Source organism: Talpa occidentalis, unplaced genomic scaffold (assembly GCF_014898055.3).
Source record: "Talpa occidentalis isolate TD23 unplaced genomic scaffold, MPIMG_talOcc4v2.1, whole genome shotgun sequence".
NCBI lineage: Eukaryota > Metazoa > Chordata > Mammalia > Eulipotyphla > Talpidae > Talpa > Talpa occidentalis.
This window is the reverse complement of record NW_026555331.1, coordinates 4,863,721-4,883,114: the sequence shown is the minus strand read 5'-3', so window position 1 is coordinate 4,883,114 and position 19,394 is coordinate 4,863,721. Positions and strand designations below refer to the sequence as shown.

At 56.9% G+C, this 19,394-nt stretch overlaps 1 protein-coding gene and 1 long non-coding RNA gene across 3 annotated transcripts in view; one reads left to right on the top strand and one right to left on the bottom strand.

The window, feature by feature from the left end:
* LOC119236679 (uncharacterized) overlaps positions 1-6,267 on the top strand; it is a 119,420-nt gene extending 113,153 nt beyond the window's left edge. Inside the window, exon 3 of the long non-coding RNA XR_008550503.1 lies at positions 6,258-6,267. This is a non-coding gene — a long non-coding RNA (uncharacterized LOC119236679). The remainder of the gene's footprint in view (positions 1-6,257) is intronic.
* The window catches only part of COL22A1 (collagen type XXII alpha 1 chain), a 155,960-nt gene extending 148,315 nt beyond the window's left edge, over positions 1-7,645 (bottom strand). For both annotated transcript variants that reach the window (XM_037500558.2, XM_054691957.1), the window contains exon 1: positions 7,533-7,645. The gene's annotated coding sequence lies outside the window, so the exon portion shown is untranslated. The remainder of the gene's footprint in view (positions 1-7,532) is intronic.
* Positions 7,646-19,394: the final 11,749 nt, after the last annotated feature.

Here is a 19,394-nt window from a genome sequence, read left to right as displayed (position 1 = left end):
GGGGTGATGCCCGCTGCACCTGCTGGTCAGGGCAGGGGTACTCGGGGGCTCCATCTCTGCGGGGCCCCTCCAGCCTGGGGAGCACTGAGGAGCCGGCATCCTGGGTTCAACACCGAGCTCTGCAGGACTTGTAGGCACTGATGTTTCCGGGGGCAACTGCCGTCAGGAGGGTTGGGGCACGCCCACATGGCACCAGCACTGGATCAAAATCCCTGTGTCCAAATTCCAACTCTGCCCCTTACTAGCTGGGCAAAGGCGGAAAGCCGCTTCCACTCCCTGGGTCCCAGCCCTTCCGGGTATGCCTTGGGACCGTCACCCCAGCTCTCAGGCCACTGGGAGAATTAAGTGCCTTGGAACAGTGGCTGGGCGCAGCGGGCCTGGGAAGCCCTGTCCTCTCCTATAAGACGGGAGACGTGGAGGGTCTCAGGGCACCCTGGGTATCCTGCTCCACTGCTGCCAGGATCTATCTCTAGGGCAGACTTGGGGGCTGAGCTGCTCAGGGGTGGGGTCCGCATCTTTCGGCAGGGACCTCACTGGTGTGCCCGTGAGGCACTCACCAAGTGCCCGGCCCTTGGGACAGGACGCTGTGCCCAGCCCACTGCTGGGGACGACAAGCCAGCGGGAGCCTGCATTTCTGACACAGGTGTGTGCCTACGGCAAGCCTGGGCAGTCAGGGAAGGCTTCCCGGAAGAGGGGATATCTCAGCTGAGCCTGGAAAGATGAGTGAGGAGTGGGCAGGAGCACAAGAGCTGCTTCACCGGAAGAGCCCACCCTTCTTCCATAGCCCTCGCGGGATGGGTAGCAAGTACAGCATTGTGACGGGTGGGGTGAAGGGATGGTGAGCATGGCAGAGGCTGGGGCACAGGGCAGGGATCTGTGAAGTGTGACGACAGAGTAGTAACGAGGGCCGCCTGGAGGCTCCTGCAGGGACCCAGAGAAAGTGTTGCGGCTCTGCCTGAGACTCCTGAGCCCGCAGGTGTCCCATCGGGGGTGCACCTGCTGCTGTGGTTCAGGAAGCCCTAACTAGAGGATGCTGGCATGGGGGGACCTGTGCGGTTGGTGCAGCATTCAACTGCGAGGCCAACCAGCTTCCCTGGACACCACAGCTCCAGGCTCCTGCGAGAACGGCTCCTGCTCCTGGGCGTTCTCCATCCCGACGTCTCCAGACCTAAACAGAATCCGCTGAGCCCTGCCCTGCCCACACCCAGGGGCAGCCAGAGTGAGAGATGTGCCCACCGGCTTCCTTCTGCGTCCATGGAGCTCAAGATGTTTCTTACCGGTTTTGTTTCCCTGAGGCCCAATGCCAGTTTTGTTTTTCTCACAGTTGCTAAAAACTGTGGATGAACTCAGGCCACAGCTGTCTGTTCTCGACACGGGACCATTTCTTGAGTTTGTCCCGAAGGACTGGAAGGCTCCCTCAGCCTGGGGGTTCGCTGCTGGCTCCTGGCCGGAGCTTGGGCTCTGGCTGCACAGCGCACCAGCAGTTATCAAGGCCCAACTGTGCCCGGCTTTGTGCCCACCGGGGTACAGCGTCGTGTTGCCTCCTTTTCTTTCTCTAGAGGCAAAGCTAGGCCAGGACAGCAGCCGCGGCTTCCGAGCACTAACTGGAGCGTAACAAAGGTGCGTGTAGAAGCAGGGTGGGCAGGCATCTCCCCTGAGCTGGGGACAGGGAACTGCGCTCTAAATAAGGAGCTCTCGGGCCTCCCCAGTGGCGCAGCAGGTTGAGCTCAGCGCTGTGAAGCTGTCCACAGCCTCTGCAGCACAGGTTCGATTCCCAGCCAGCCAGGGAGATTCCCACATGGCACAGCAGACCTCTCCTGTCTCGCCTGCTGCTCCCCTCAGCTCTTCAGTCTGTCTGCCTGTTCTGTTCCCCGCTCTGTCTCTGGTGAATTCTCTCACCCTCCTGCGCCTCTGGCCTGTACCCCCAGCTCTTGTATAAATAAATAAGTCTTTAAAAATAAATAAATAAATAAGGAGCTCTCTGGATGCAGAGCCAGGGGTGTGTGAGGAGCGGGGCCTCCGTCAGGTCTGGGGGACCTGCAGCTGCCAGCTGAGACCCAGCCCAAGACCCACCTGACCTCGGATCTGCGCATCCTCACAGCAGCAGCGGCTCCATCCAGCTGCCCCCACCTAGACACCCAGGGACCCCGCAGGCTGGGGGCTCAGTCCCCCCAGGCCTCAGGTGCTGCTCCTTGAGTCCAAGTGGCCACTCGGGCTTCTGAGCGCCCGGCTTGGGCTCCCCCTCTGGCCTCCGGTGCTGCCCGTCTCAGCCCAGGTCATGACCTGAGCACCTGGCTACAAACCCCGGGTTCGCAGGACCCCCACTCCAGGCTAAGTGAGTCTGCGAGAGGGGCTCACGGGGCTCAGGACGCCTGGTATGGATCGGCCAGAATCAGCAGCCAGGAGAGAAGCCTGGGCCAGGGGTGGGGCACAGGGCCAGCGCCCCTGTCCTCCCCAGAGCCCCACACCCCACATCTCTAAATGCTCACCCACCAGAAGCCCCGTGGCCCTCCGCTGGGCGCTATGGAGGTGAGTCACTTAGGAGGAGCCACTGAACACTGGCCCCTCACCCTGGAGTCCACCTCCAGCCCCTCTCCACTCTGGAGGCCACGTGACTGGACATTCCCACCCTCAGAGCAAGTTCGTTTCCCTGGCAACCGCCATCTCCCCAGGTGTTTTCCAAAAGTTACTACATTAACATAACAAGAGACACCTGGAACTGTCCCCACTCCTAGGAAATTCCAGGCTCTGCGGGGGCTGGGAGCCAGCGCCTTGGATGAAAACCAAACCCCTATGAGAGCCGCACTGGTGGTCTTGGTGGAGGACGGGAATAAAAAAATTAAATGGGAGGTGGGCACAGGACCAGAAACCTGGCTCACAAAATGCCAAGAGCTGGAGGTGGGGGTAGCGGGATGAGCACAGCCACCGACACAGCTCTGGAGACCAAGGTCCTCAGGTGCTGACGCCTACGTTACAAAGCATAACATCCAGGCAGGCATCAGAGCTGGCACCCGAAGGTAAAGATGTGGAGATGGAGCCCGTGGTGGAATCTCCGGTCTCTTTCAGATTCTGCAGTTGTCCCAAATCAGCAACCAACTGACAGCTCACAAGGGGTGGCCCCTCCCAAACGGAAGCGGACTCTATCAGGGCAGTGTCTGCACAGGCTCCGGGCAGCACGCCCTCTGCCCACCTGTGCCCATGCAGGTGATTCTTTCCACCCACTCTCTCCTCTGCAGGGCAGCAGCCTCCTGCCTGCCCATGACCTGTCCCTGCCGGGGCTTCTCCTCGGTGACCCCTCCGCAGAGGCCGCTCCTCAAGGCCGCCCGCCTGCACCCACGCGGGCCTCTCAGCAAACCTGTTCCTTCGGGGCAGCTCTTCCCGCCCGCTGGTGTCTACGCAAGTGTCCTTCTCTCTTCTGTCCCTGCCCTAGTAAACCTGCCCTTGAGAGATCCCTCCCGCCTCTGTCTCGTGGAGAAACCCGCCGGGAACCGCGCCACGTGTTGCTGAAAGGGGGGTTTGGTGAAACCATTCCCAGGGTGATCCCACGGACCCCGCTCTCCAAACCCACAGACTCCAAAAACCACCGCAGTCTGAACAACTGTAGCGGCAGGATGGCACACGGCGGGTTTTCTCTGACCCGAGTGGATGATAAAGGAGAGTCCTGGCGCCCTCGGTGGCTTTTTTAGGCTTTGAGTTTACCAGGTACAGGGCAGGCAGGGGGCTGGGGGGCCAAGAGGCTGGCAGGCCTACCGGCCCCCCACGAGGCCTCCCGGGATGGGGTCCCCCACGAGTCCTCTTCTTTCTGGGCTCTCGGGCAGGCATTCGGCATTCTCTCGTGCCCTCCCTCCAGCCTCGCCCTCAGCCAGGGCCCTGCCTCGCCCTCAGGGCCCTGGACCGGGCCTCCTGCCGCAGGACCACGCTACATTCTTCCACGTTTTCAGTCTGAAAGGCCTCCCACTTCCTCCTCCCTTGTCCCCTTTTCCTCCCCTCAAACACAAGGTCTCAGCTCATGTCACAGGAAACGGTCTCAGATCACAGGGCCCTGAGACACAGAAGATATTTCTGCTTAGCTTATTTTGAGCAGCGTCTGGCCTGATGAAGCCACGTGTATAAATAGGGCTGCCGCACTAGCCGACTGGCCGGCGGGGTCCCCTTTCCTGGGGGAGAGCAGCAGGAGCCACGGCAGAGCCTCCCAAGGGGGACATGGGCTGGGGCCAGACGGCCTGTAGCGGGCGCGGCCCCCGGCTCCCGGCCTTTATTCCCTCACGCGCTCATGGTTCAGCTCAGCCACCAGCCCTGCACTGCCCCGGGCAACAGGCAAAGAGGCCATGTCCACCTGGCCCCCTGGCTGGGGCTGGCCGCGTCACGCACCGACCCCATCCCGGTGCACACGCACACACTCGCGTGCACACGCGCTCCGGCCGATCCTGGGCGGTGAGGCCGGAGGGTCGGTCGCTCTAAGTCCTTCCACCTCACGAGACCTGCTTGTCCCTAAATTCCAAGTAGGAGAACTAACATGCGTCCCCCGGGGCTGTGTCCTCAGCTGTGAAATTGGGGGCGAGGGTCTCACTTTCCCATCTTCCCAGGTCTAAGTCTGTCTTGATTCATGTTGGATGACCAGGATTTCTCTGATTCTTGAGTAGGGGACTGGATGAAAATCCTTAGGGCTCGCCCCCCCCCCCACTGCTCATTTCAGTCCTCGGTAGTCAGCATCAATAACGCTGACCCCTTGGGGGAGTGCCCCAGCATGAGAGAAAGGCCTTAGGGGCAATGGCTTTGATGCCCCAGGCTTGGTATCAGCCTCCTCTGTTCTGGCTACCTGTCCTCAGGTGAGTCAGTCAAGCTCTCTGTTCCCTGTCCTTGATAACAGAAGCGACTGGTATGCATGGCCCTGGCCCACGGGCCTGACCCCTTGTATGCGTGAGCCTATCACCACCAGCAGCAGCGTGGCGGGAGGAGACAGCAGAATTTTAAGCTGGGGAAGAAGCGCTTAGGAAGTGCAGGGTCTCAAGCTGGGAGAAGAGGGGAAAGTCCACCTGACCCGAGCACCCCAGGTTCAGCTCAGCCCTCCACCAGCCCGCCACAAGGGCCCCAACCTCTGCTCTGTACCTTTGGCTGTGGGGAACCCACCACCCCAGGCCTGGGCCCTCCTGTCTCTGGAAAGCTCTTCCAACCACAACAGAAACCTGTATCCATTGAGGCTGACCCCCGCCCCTCAGTCCTTCCAACCACCCTGTCAGACCCCTGCACGGGGCAGCCCGCCCATCTCCCAGGGCAGCGCTGCTCACGCCCGACCCCAGTCCAGGACACGCAGGCCCCGCCCGTGGAGGCTCGTCAGCTGGTCTTGATACGGGGCAACAAGGGAAACCGAGGGATTGAAACTGTGAGCGGTTTAGCTGCTGTGACTGGCTCCGGGTCTCCGCCCTCCCCTCCGGCTATAACAGCCCCAAGACTAGGAACGGTTTCAGTCACCCGGCTACTTGCAAAGCCTCCGAACTTTTCCTCTCTGACGTTGGCTGCTGGAAGCCTCTCCACATCCTTCAGAGGCCCACAGCAGCCTTCTGGAGCAGCCACATGGCGGGGCAGAAATCGCTGACCCCTGAATGGCTGGAGAGCCGAAAATGCTGAAACCCCAAACGCTGAATGCCGGGGGAGGGGGGGCTGTGCTGCTTCTGCTGCCCTTAGATTTCTCACCAGTCTCCCCACTCCCCAGACACTTCCTTCTCATTTTCCCTGGGGCTCTCCATCCTCACCGGCACCCCCTCCAGGCTTTGGCTTCAGCCAGTTACAATCTGGCCCCCTTACTAGGGAGCCTGGATCTTCCAGCCCAGAGTGGGGCCACATGGGGAGATGCCCAGAAGGTCATCCTGATGACCCTGGCTGAGCAGAGGCTGCAGTTTGGCTAACGAAGGCCTCTAACCCCGGCCTTGACCTTCAAGCCAAAAGTCCCATCTTCTCAATTTTCCAGAGAGCCAGAGAGGAAGCTTGTGCGTCTAATCTCAGCCTCCCGGACCGCGGGGTAGCAAGCTACTGAAACAAAGTTGACAGAACCCACTACTGTGGCAGAGCAGCCTGTGGCTGAACCATTCCGGAGGCGTAAAAGCCTTTGAGAATCTGATGAAACTTTGAAAAAGCCCCAGAAAACCCAGATGTAAACAACTCCTGCTCCAAACATGTGGGAGGGCTGGGGCATCCCGGAGCCTCCCTGAGGCCCCTGGGGAAGGAGACCCTCGTTATTCCAGCCTCTTGCCCGACAGGAAAACCAGCCAGAAGGGGACCATCTCCCCACGTCACCTAGCAGGACCCACGGTAGCAGACAGACCAGGACACCTTGGGGCTGGGCGCGCCTTCCCCAGTGTGAGGCCCCAAACTCGACGACGCTCACGGGATCACCTCTTTGCTTCCCTTCTCCCGTCCCGCCTGGCGGATGGGGGCATGGAGGCTCGCTGGCGACCCTCCCAGCTCGGGGCAGCCAGAGAAAGCAAGAGAACCAGGGCAGAAGGCAAGACTGGCAGCCAATACCCTTCCACGGCGCCTCCATGCGCAGGGGGGCAGTGCCCCACGCTGCAGGTCTCCTACACCTGGAAGCCTGGGGATTCAGAGCTTCCAGGGAACAGCTCGGGGGCCTGTTCCGAAGATGTGGCGCATAGCCAGGCGGTGCTCCCAGGTCCAGCCTGGCATTGTAGGGTGTTGCCAGGCGCACACCGGCTGGGAGAAGAGGACTGGGCTGGAGGACCTGTGCAGACACAGGCGCTGCGTGGGCTTCTAGAAGATGACAGGTAGCAGAATGGGGAGGGGCGCCAGCGCACAGCTCCAGGACAGGGCAGTGGGTGCCGCCTTCGGAACGCGTCCACTGTCACCTCTGAGCCTGAGCGGCAAGAAGGGAGGGCACGTGTCCCAATAATGCAGCGAATCCAGCCACACTTTCTAATCAGACCAGACAAGATGCTCTCGGGGGCGCTGTGCCGCATAAAGGCCAAGAACAACCTCTCTGGGCTGCGGGAAGAAGGGGTTGGGATGGGATAAATTGCTCACACCGGAGAGTGATCTAAACACAGACCCCAAAGGCACCTTCCTTGATAACACATGTGAAACCGGAGCCTGTTCCGCCCACACTCTACTCCCCCAAACACTGATTTTCTTTCTTTTTGCTTCTTTTCTCTTTCTCCCCAACTTTCTGGCTTTTGCTCTAGATTTCTTACTGGAAGTAAAGAAGCCGGGATAGCTCTAAAAGCAGCCACTCAGAAACAAGCCAACATCCGACACAACGCAGTGCCCTTCCGGGCTGTTCAAGCAGGATAGAGCAGGCTGGACCGGACGGTCCTCTGAGCCTGAAGTTTGGGGACGCACAGACCCATCAGCTCAGCACTGTGGTCGCTCCCTGAGAGCACAGAAGGAGACAGACTCGAGTCTGCAGAGAGGCTGCACCCCAGCACCGATGCACCATCTCCTTCCCTGCATCCCTCAGGGAGCTGGGTGCAAAGGGGCGCCCTGGGACCTGGCCGCCCCAGGAGAGAAGAGAATGGCCTTACCTGGCAGGGGAGGAGGTCAGGGGTGCAGCAGGGCTCCAGCCCACCCAGATCCGCAGGAAGCAGATTCCAGAGACGCCGGCAGCCGGCGGCAGCCCGCCGGGGCACCTGCCAGCAGCCCACCCACCCGTCCCCACACCCAGCAGCTCAACCTCTGGACAAGACTTGAGTCAGCCCGGAGGCGTCCCCGGCCCGAAGTCCAGAGAGAGCTCGCTTTAAAACAATAACTCAGTAAAAAGGTAAGTCTTGGAAGTTAGAAAAATGGAAAGTGGTGTGAGAAACAAAAACAGGAGAAAAGGAGACACTTCCTGGGGGGACGCAGGCTGCAGCCAGCCAGCTGCCGCCCAGGAACAAAGCTGCCGGGACCCCCAGGGGCCAGCTGGGAGCAGGGGGACTCCCCTGCCTGGGGGCGGAGCCGCGGCGGGGGCGGGGCGGAGGGCGGGATGAGGAGGGAGGGCCGGCCCTCTGGCAAAGACAAATGTGAGGGGGAGCCAGATGCACCCCAGTGGGGGAAGATGGGCTGGGGCCTGGGCCTGGGCTGGAAGGGCGGGGACAGTGTGGGGTTCCTGGCAATAAAGAGGCGGCTCTGGGAAGCGGGGCAGGGCTGACGACTCCCTGCCCAATTATAGACCAGCAGGGATATTTTGGTGCCTTTAACAGCCAGGTCCGAAATAGCCCCCCCGAAATAGCCCCCGACCAGGCAGCAGGTGCGGGCATGTTTGGAAAGTTTGGAGGGGCAGGGGATGGGGGGCAGCTTGGCTCCTTGTCTGCACCGAGCACCCCACTCCTCTCCTGGGGGGCAGAAGGCGGGTAAACCAAGTCTGCCCGCCTCCTCCTGGGGTGCCCTGGGACCCTGCTCTCAGCACAGCCCAGTGCCGCATGGCCTTATTTGAGGTGAGGACTGAGGGGGCTTGGGAAGACCCTTAATCATCCAAGCAGCGCAGGCTGGGGGCCCGGGTTGGTCTGACGAGGACACGTTTGCTCCCCAAAGGGTCACAGCTTCCCAGGCATCTCCGTGCTGTTTCCTCCTAACCTCGCCCCTGACCTGGGCTGGGTATTTTGAACTGGGTGAGGCCATGGCTTCATTCCTAGGACCCCGGGCACCCCCTCTCCCAGCAGACTCTTAGCTCTGGCTGCAGCTCAGCGGCAAGGACTCCACGCACAGACAGGACCCGGCTCCTCTGTGACCTGCAAGCGCTCAGCGACCGGCCCTTCCTCCCTGGCCTGCTTCTTTCCGGCCACCCAGGGACAGCTCAGAACAAGCCTGTCTCCCAAGAACCCAGGAGGTGCCAGGCCGTGCCAGCTGCCAGCTCAGGGGAGAGGCCCACTGGTGGCCAGAGGACCCCGGTGGGACAGAGAGGAAGAGATGGGGGCGCCACGCAGCGTCACATAAGAAAGGCCCATCCCCATCTCTGGACCCCCTGGAGCACCCCGCATCTGCCTGCCTGTGAGATTCCGGAGGCGGAGGCTTTCCTGGCCGGTGTGGACTTGCTCCAGGAGCCTGACTTGGGCCGACGCCCCTAACACGATCTCCTCGCACGGTTCTCTGGTGCCCACGGCACCCTCGGCCTGGCCGGCAAGGATGGAGATGTGTGCTGCCCTCTCCGGAGTCCCGCGCCCAGAGGCTGGTCCCCCTCCCACGCCCACATCCTGCACGAAGCAGAAGCTGGGGGCCCTGTGGGGACGTGAGCTGAGTCACAAAGGGGTGTTTAGATGGCAAAGAAAAGGGGCCCCATGGAGGAGCCTCTACCCAGGCCCCTCACGGGCTACCTCCAGCCACAAGTGGAGGCGGCCGGTGCCTGGAGGACACGAGCCAGGACACGTCCACGCGGCGATGATAAGGGGACCGGGGCCTGCGAGGTCTGTGTGCTGAGGGTGGCTCCTGGCTGCGCAGAGGTCAGCGCCGCCAGGTGCGGCAGCCGGGCAGGTGAGGCGCGGGGCCTGGCGGCAGGAGGCCAGCACCCCTGGCCTGGGATGGCGGCGGTGCAGCGGGGCCTGGAAACATGGACAGAGAAATAATAAGGGCCTGCGCTTCCCGGAGACAGTCCTGCGATGCAGAGCGGCTTAATCGGCCCCTGTTGTTCAAGAAAAACAAACCCGCTTTCCCAAATGACATGCCTGCGTCTGTATTATAGGGCTGGCGGCCCCCCGCACCCCTGGCAGCCACCGTCCTGGCCTCTGGCTCGGCACTGCCGTCTCGCCGCCCTGCCGCCCGTGCTCACGTGCCTGGCAGGCTCAGCTCACCCACCTTTAGGGGGAGCAGGAAAGGTTCCCCTTTTGCAGAGTGAGGGGTGGAGATTTGCTGACCCTGGACTAGCCGGGACCAGGCTGCCTGAGGAGGCAGTGCTGGGTGCGACAGATGCCCTGTGGGGTCAGAGAGAAGCCTGACATCAGCGCCTCTCCCCGTGGGCAGGCAGACAGTGGGGACGATGCACTGGACCCCTGTTCTATGACTTTGTCAGCTGTGCAAGGCCCGCAGCACCCTGTCCACACCTCTGGCCACACGGAGCAGCTCCTACCACGTAGGTCCAGGCATTCAAGGGAGACAACAATGCTGTTTCCTAAAGTCAGGACCCTTATGTGAAATTAGCCTCCAGGTGTGGCCCTTGGGAGAAGCTCGCACAGAGGGGCCAGCACCTCTGGGAGCCGGGCCCTGCTGTCCTGGAGAGCCTCTGGGTCTCCTGGGGGAGCAGGCAGCCCCCGCGCAGATGGCAGGTGCCAGGGGCCCAGACAACAGCAGGAGGGACTCCGGCCCACCCTGCTCTCCCCGGGGCTGCAATCCCTGCGCTCGCTCTGGCCTCGGTCCCCCGGCGCACCCGGAAACCGCCAGCCCGGCGAAGGGTCAGACAGCTTGGGCTCCGGCTGCTCCGTTAACAAAGTTCCTCTGTCTCCTTGCTCTGCTGGGCTCCCAGGCCACTTAAAATGCTGCTTTGGGAACATTGCTTTCCCATGACCCCATAGTTTCTGTGGTCAAGTTTAGGGGGATTCCTATTTATCTCCTTACGGTAGGTTTTTTTTTTTTATTACACTTGACATTCTGTTGACTTCTGAAAGATTTTTTTAAGCGTATTTTTAGGTTCAAAGCAAAAGTAAGAAAAAGGGAGAGGAATTTCCCTCTACCCCACGTCCCCACATGCACAGCCCCCCACGGCCAACATCTCCCCCGCGTGGTGCGTTTGTCCCTCCATGGACCTGCTTGATGCGCCTCGCCCCGCACAAACCAGGCCCCTTGTTCCCCCCCCTTCCAGGCTCCCCTTTCTCCAGGCACAATACAGAGAGTGAGGCCGGGGCTCCCCAGGGCTGGGTCACTCCTGCTTTGTGTTGGCCAGAAGGAGGGTCTTGCCTTGGGCCTCAGGCCTCGCAGACGGGGCTCCACACGGCCCCCCTGTGGGGAGGGGGCAGGCTTTTCTGGGACTTTTTCAGAAAACAGTTGAACAAACACTTTGTCCGTGGATGAGCACACGATGCTTGCAGTTCAGGTCCAGAAACGGGGTGTTTAGTGAGTGGCTGCGCGCCCTGAGCCTCGCATCCCGCGTGGAGAAGTGGAGCGGGCTGGAGGCCACCCCTCGTGTGCAAAGGGCCACAGGCCAGGAGGGTGAGCCCAGCCCTCTGATCACCACTTTGGGGCAGTCCTGAACTGGGGTCACACAGGCCCGGGTGCAAATCCCGAATCTGGAGTCTCACGCATCTTTCTCTGAATTCCAGCCGCCCGCTTCCTCAGCGGGACGACGCCTGAGCTCCCGTCTTGAAGACAGAGTATGGCAGTGACTGCTGTCACCACCCACCCTCCCGCCCTCCCGCCCGCCCAGCTTCCTTCCTTCCGTCCTCGGGCGCAGAGCGTGTCCTGCGAGCTCCCTCAGCCGCGTCCGGGAGGGTCGGAGCTGCAAGCGGCGTGGTCAGTGGGCAAGAGCCAACTTTCATTTTTGCTGCTTTTCAGGGAGGCCACTGACTGGGCACAGTGAGCTGCGCCCAAGGGCTGGTGAGAAGGGAGAAGGGACATGAAGGCCTTGGCTCCCCGTCAGGGAGCTGGTCCTCGTACTCTGGCCTTTCCAGGTCAGCCAGGCACACAGGAGAGGCCAAGCCGGCGCTGAGGGAGCTTCAGCCTGAGAAAGGGGAAAGGCGCCTGCAGGGGCAGCTGAGGGAGCCGGGGGTGGGGGGGGGGTGGTAAGAGGGGGTAAGGGGGGCGGCAGGCCCTGGCCGCTCCTCCAGGCCTGATTCCCGACAGGAGCGCGCCCTCTGGTGGGCCGTGACAGAACCGATCCCGCCAGGGCCGCGGCCCCTGCTGGGCAGCCTGGCCCCTCTGGCTGGGGCTGCCCGGGCCCCCAAGGGGGACGCACAGGCATGGTAGGAGCCGTGGGCAAGGTGCGGCCGCCAATGGGCGGTGAAGGGGGAGGCTATTGGCTGCATTTTGAAGACCCGGATCTGCCTTCGTGGCCCCAGGGGTCTGTGCCTGCTCACACCTGCCACATTCAGAGAATGTCTGCTCCAGTCCGGGCCCTGCTGAGGACAGAGCACCCACCCTGGCCACCTCCCTCCACCTGCACACAGGCCCTTAGGGGTCTCCCGCCTGTGGTCCACAGGCTGGCGTGTGGGGAGCCGGCCCCCTGGCTCCCTCTCGGGAACCCCGCTCCTCAGTCAGGGAGACGCGTGGGGGGTAAGCTGGACGGTCAGAGGGTGGCTTGTGAGGGTTGGTTCTCTGTGACCTGGGCCAGGCCACGGGTCTAGAGGTGTGGACAAGCATTATTCTGGATGTTTCTGTGAGGAGGGTTTGGATGAGAACATGTACATCCCTGGACTTCAGATCGGTCGCAGCTGATGGGGGTTCATGCCATGAGGCTGGTGGTGAGGGCGCCACAGCAGGGTCCTCTGGGACATCCGAGCCTCGAGCAACCAGGGCAGGCTCCTTGGAAATGGGGGTCCTGAGGGATGAATTGCTCCCTCAAGGCCACCAGGAAAGACTGAGCCACCCCTTGACTCACCCACAGTGGGGCCCGGCGGACGCCGCCCAACCAGAATTGCCCAGCCAAGTCCTTGACCTCCAGCAGCAACCCTGCCCCCACCCCCAGACATTCTGCTGGTCATCTGGAGACACTCAGAGGTGGCCCCAGACCCCTACAGTGGGTGGTCGTGTGCAGAGAGCCCCCGCCTCGGCTTGTTCACCTATGACGTGGGGGAGAGCAGCCCTCTCCTCGAGGGGTCATTCCTGCTATTAAGGGAGGTGGGGCCCGCCTGGTGCTCAGGGCAACCAAGGAGGGGCGGGTGAGTCACCACACACACTGGCAATGCTGTCCTCTGTCCAGTGGGTGAGCGGGACTCAGCTAGCAGCTGCAGCGAGAGGCGTGGAGGCCGAGGTGCCCGAGGCAGGATGGAGTCCGCCAGCCGCCGCTCTGGTTACTGTCCTCACTGTAATTATTCTCCTCCACAGCTCCAGCTGCGATGCCCAACCGCCCCCACGCCCAAGCCATCTGCAGGCCATTGCAAAAGGCCAGCGAGACTGGCAGTGCCCACTCTCTTCCAGAAAGTTTTGAAGGGTTGCGGAGAGGGGCCGAGGGCCGGCTCCCTGGGCCTGCATGGTGGCATCTGCCCGCTCCCTGCAGCCACTCCAGCTGCCTGTCCGCCTGGCCCGCCTGCCTGGCCTCCTGGACACTTAGGCCTCTCGGCGGGAAGGTCGAGAGCACAGCACGCTGACTGCCCCCGCCCCGGTATTCAGACCAGGCACCTTCAGGCCAGCCTCTCCCACACTGTCGTCCCCTCTCCAGGCACCCGGCTCAGAGGGGCTGATCCTGCCGTGGGCTCGCTGGGCAGGCTGCTGCTGCTTGGCCAGGCTTCCTGTGGTCCCCGAGCCAAGCAGATGCCCCTGCCCCCTCCCTGTCGGCCGGCGTGACCCCATTCATGAGCCCGAGGTTTCATTTTCCTTGTGAACGTCGCCCACCCTCCTGCCCTGCACAGGGACCCGAGGACCTCTGGTTCTCCCTGGCCCAGGCGTGCCTGGTGCGCACGTCCCCATGAGGGACTCGGCACAGTCGCTGCCAGCGTTTGTTTCCATTCCTGCCTGCACCAGCCCAGGGCAGAGCTGGCCCTCCCGCTGCTCTCGTGATGCTGAGGAGCCCTCTGGGCGAGCAGGGAGGGGTGGGGGGCTGCAGGGGTCAAGAGGCTCACTGGAGGGGAGCTCTGAACCCCCTGCGAGGATGCGGCCACTGCACCTGGGGAGCGAGGGGCTGCAGGAGGGGCTGCAGACAAGGGAACCAGGGGGAATTTCAGGTCTCCAAGAAGGGAAGCACTTCTTGGGGGGTGGAGGGGTGAAGAGGAGAAGCTGGGGCAGACCAACAACACCCAGGCCAGGCGTTTGCTGCTGGGAGAGAAAGGACAAGGGAGCTGCATTGTTCTCTGGACCCTGAAGTACCCCCAACCCTTTATAGTAATTTAATATACAACTCACGATGCTTCAGAATAGAACATTTAGGTTTAAAAGCCTAAATGATGTCACTCAGCCAGGAAGTGGCAGAATTAATAATAAGTCATTTGCTGATGAACACCAAGTCCATCTGCATAGAAGCTCTGGAACTCTCCGTTATAGGGTTGCCTCGAAAGCAGCATTTCAAGAGATGTAGAGGTGGGTTCTCGTATACCTCTGTCACCAGAACTGGCAGATAAAGGGCCTCTAAAATACCATAAGAGTAAATAAATCATGGAAGGGAGAGGGTGTGCCTGTTGACAGGGTGACGGGCGCTGAGTCACGGGATACACAAGCACCCAGATGAGTAGCTGGATAGGTGGGTGCCCCTCAGGGCCTGTGACTTGATGAGTGAGTCAATGTGGGGATTAGCAGCTGAGTGGACGGATGATTTGCATGTGAGTGAATACACGATCCATGAATATACACGCGCATTATGTGCCAGGGAGTGAGCCGACGAGCTTGAGGGACGTATCAATGAATGAATCAGGAATAAGTGTGTGACTCCATGCACGTGGCTGGTTGGGCAAATATTAGAATTGATAATAAAAGAACAGCCGTGTGAATAAATGGGTAAACAAGTGAAGGCGCAGATGAGGAAGAAATGGTAAGCAATGGAAAGAAGTAATGTAAGTATTTAGGACCAACTGAGAATGAATGGTTGAATAAATGAAAGGGTATTTTCCGACGTCAGTAGATAAATGGATACATTGATATGGATTTGGAAGAGTGGACAACACACGATTGTGTGCATGAACGAATGAGTACCTGAGCAGATCGATGACTGTGTGGCCAAGTGGGGGACAGTGGGGGCGGGGCGCCAGACCTGAGCTGCCCTGAGCTGCAGAGGCAGTGTCCTGCGTCCTGCCCCTTTGACCAGAGTCTTCCTCCTGTGCGTCTCATAGGGCTGGGGCTGCTGGGAGCGCCAGGTGCTCCAAGCCTTCCATTCTGGTGCCGGGGAGGGGTGCCAGTCCTGAAGAGCAACAGCCCTTCTAGGGCTCAGGGTCACCCGCCCACCCTCACCCTGATGTGCGTCATTGTGCCAGGTGTGGGGGCGTCTGCGGTGGCCACAGTGCTGGGTAGTGTAACAGGAGGCTGGTCTAGATCTGGCCCTCGTGCATGCTCTCCCAAGCTCCCACAACTCTGGAGAGTCTTAGAAAGGGCGACCCCGACTCTCAGTGTCTCATCCGGCTTTAGAGCCAGGACCTCAGACTCAAACCTGTCTGATATCTGGCCCTGACGCCTTGGCCTGCTCTATGTGGTCACTTCCATGGAGGATGACGTGTCTGTGGGCAGAACACACTCAGATTATTTTATTATATATCATAAATCAATGCTATTTGTAAATCCAAAGATCCTATGTATGTGCAACACTTGTGTGATGTCTATAAATAAAAGAACTTCTGAATAGTACAACAATGACATAAAGTACAAATTAGTGCGTAGGTAGCCAACTCAATAGATTAGAAATGTGTTATCTATAGGGAAATAACGTCATAACTATGTATGTTTGTTTACACATCAATATGCATATAAATACATTGTGTGTATATATGTATATTATGTATGTAGACAGTATTTCTGGTTTTATATGCACTTTCACGAGTCTTATTTAAATAGTTGACCTGGCAAGGAGCCGTAAGCGATGGCAAGTTTAAGTCGACTTTAAATTTTACTTTCTGTCCTCTTGAATCCAGGTTCACGGTGCAGTGTACTATTTGGAAGTTCTTTTATTTATAGACATCACACACGTGTTGCACATACATAGGATCTTTGAATTTACAAATAGCATCAACTTATGATATATAATAAAATAATATGAGTGTGTTCTGCTCACAGACACATCATCCTCCATGGAAGAGACTACATAGCGCAGGCCAAGGCGTGTTGTGTTGTGTTGTGTTGTGTTGTGTGGAATTGTTCCACATCTTTCCTTAGCTTTGTTCTTGGGTCTATGTATCTTTTTAGTTTTACATACATTTCCGTGGGTTTCTTCCTATGCACTTGATCATTTTTCTATGCAATCATAATAGTATTTTCAAATTTACTTCTCTGTTGTTTGCTGCTAGAAAATGTCAACATTTTTTTTAAATAAATCTTTTATTTACCTTGTTACCAACATCTTGGCTAAATTGCCATATTAATTCTAAATGTAAATTAGGTAATCTCTCCATCTATAATCATGCCATTTGTGGGACCTCCCTGCTGGCGCAAGGAGATAAGCACAGCACTATGAAGCAGTCCGTGGCCTCTGCAGCATGAGTTCGATTCCCAGCCGGCCAGGGAGCTACCCACATGGCGAGGCAGACCTCTCCTGTCTCCCCACTGCTCCCCTCAGCAGTATATTTTGGTCAGTCTGGGCTGTTCTGTTCCCTACTCGGTCTCTGGTGAATCCTCTCAAAAACATGTCATTTGTAAAGAGGTGATTTTATTCCATTTTTAATCTTTATGGCTTTTATTTATTTTTATGCATGGCCAAACTGACTAGTGTCTCGCACAAAGCTGACTGAAGATGGTGATAGTAGACATTTTTTTTCCTATTCCTATGCTCAACAGGAAAGCATTAATTATTTTATCATCGAGTATGAGGTTAGCAAAAGGTTTTTCGCTGATCTGTTTTGTTAGATTAAAGCTCCCTTAAGTCAATTTGTTGATTATTTTTTATCCTTAATAGGTATCAACTTTTATCATTTTTTAGAGATTTATTGGGGAGATTATAAGGTTTTTTTCTCTGTTCTGTCAATGTATAAATTAAAGTATTTAATTTTAATATTAAAGCAAAAATGTATTCCCGGACTAGATCTCAAATTTTATTACCCTTTCCATATGTTGATGAGACATAAGAAGTGTTCAATAGATATTCAATAGATATCTGTATGTGTATATATGGTTGTATATCTGTATGTGTATATATGGTTGTACATATTATATATACTAATGTGGATGTATCTAACATTGTGTGTATATATATAATATTGTGCATATCTATATCTAGTATGTGTGTGTATGTCTGTGTGTATATAAAATCTCCAATGGGGTCACCAATTTTATCTAAAGAATTTTAAAAATGGGATAAGACATTTAGCCCAATTTAAATGCAGAAGGAAGTATGCAGAGCATAATTATTTATTTGCACTCTCAATGCAATTGCTCTCTCTTCTTAAGCATTCCTCTGGGGCCTTTGTCCCTTATATCATTGTGCAAATAGAGATCAGGACTGTTGGGATAAAACCCCCAGAGTCCAGGCTTCCATCAGAAACAAGGGAGGCTACTCACAAGAACAAAAATTACAAAATAGGCAGTCATTTTAGAAATGGACAGTAATTTGCCAAATGATTTGAGAGCGTTCCCTAAGTGTCTAAAATAATGTCATGCAGCTCACCAAGTTTTCCAAAGGATTTTCTTCTCAGGCAAATAAACGCTGTCACTCACTCATTTGTGAATTCAGCATTTATTAAGCAGCTATTACTGTCCCGAGTCTACAGCAGCTCCTGGAGACACGAGACGGTGGCCTGCGGGACAGGAGGACATCTGGGGTGGGGCGGCTTCCACCCCATGAGGCTCACAACTCTCTGGCAAGAGTGAGCAGAGGAGCCTTTGTGCCCTCAGGGCTCCGCACCCCCCTCATCAGAACAGCTTTACTTGTCTTTGTACCTTTAGGAAGAAATGATTTGATATCTACTGGGTAAAGCCTGATGAACTTCTTTTTTTTTAAAGATTTATTTTACTTTTGTGCATGCAAGAGCTGGGGTACAGGCCAGAGGTGTGGGGGGGTGAGAGGATTCACCAGAGACAGAGTGGGGAGCAGAACAGGGGGATCTACTGAAATCCTCTGCTGCGGGGAGCAGTGGGGAGACAGGAGAGGTCTGCTGCGCCATGTGGAATGGAACATGCTGGGCCAGCCAGGGATGGAACTCATGCTGCAATGGCTGCGGATAGCTCCATAGGTTGCGTCTTAACCCCTTGCGCCACCAGGGAGGCCTTGTTTATATATTTTGACATATGTGATTTCCATTGAGTGTGATTTCCATTGAGTGTGTATCATGTGGAATGAAATTGCTCCTAGAGTATCAGAGTATCTTCCTCCGTGATCACCACTAACACTTTCCCGTCGTGCTTGGACAACTCTGCCCTTCTTTATGCAGCATATAAATCAGGCAGTTGTTCCGCATGCTTATCACAAGTGAAATAAAAAAACTGGTAAGTAGCCAGCAAGTTGGAGAGGGAGCCCAGCATCCTAATATCTGGGGTTCTAATGCCTTTGGGTTCAGACTTTTCCCTAAAAGACAGAGTTCTTAAGCTGGGGGCTTTACACGCAAGAACTGTGATGTCGTTGCTGCTGTTGTCACTGCTCCTGCCTATAACTGATCTTTATCCTTAGATGGGGCACCGCTCATCTTCCAGTGTCCCCTGTTGTTTGAGTCTGATCTATTTTATAAAATGTGTGCATGTTTCATAATGTTATTTATGGGAGGAAATATGTGAATATAAGAAGTATAAGACAAAAAGAGAGAGACATAGACAAACCTTCTTTTAGTAGAAATTGGAGTATTCTATTTTTTCTTTACATGAGCTGGTCTGTTTGTTTAATTAAACCCAGAATTTTTCCAAAATGAAATATTTGGGGACAAAATTCTGAAGGTTGTTAGATCTGGAAATACGCCCAGATCTGGATGACAGCAGCTCAGAAATAGGGTGAAAATAGGGAGAAAAGCGAGCAGCGGGGGCTGAGGGGCGCTCTTACACAGTTGGGCAATTTACTGCTCTAATATTTTTCATAAAGACCCATTCTTGAATGGAAGCTCCAATTTTGTGCCCGGTATTTTGTCATTTTCCACAGAGAGGCTGAAGCTAAGAGTTATTTCAGGTTCGATATGGCGTGTAGCGCAGGCATTCTCAACCCATTTCTGCCTTCACCAAACAAATGAAGGAACGTTAAATGTCATCTGGTTTAAGCCTCGCAGCTAACATTCCTGTGAGGTTAGCACTATTGTCCATATTTTGCAGAACACTGAGGCTCTGTGCTGTCAAGGTGACCTGAGTTCAATCCCCGATCAGAGAGCTGACCCACATGGCGCAGCAGACCTCTCCTGCCTCCCGCTGCTCCTCTCAGCAGTGTGTTGCAGTAGATCTGCCTGTTCTGCTCCCCGCTCTGTCTCTGCTGAATCCTTTACACCACCCCACCCCGCACCTCTGGCCTGCACCCTAGATTTTGTGTGCATATACATAAATAAATAAAAATAAATCTTAAAAAAAAAAACCTGCTGAGATACAGAGTCCAGGTGAGAGCCCACGAGGGCAGAGCAGGGTGCCGGCGGCTTGAGAGGAGGTGGAATCAACCACGGCCTGTCCAGCTGGCAGGGCTGGTGACTGGCAGCTGGTTGGGGGCGGGGGAGAGAAAGCAGTCAAGG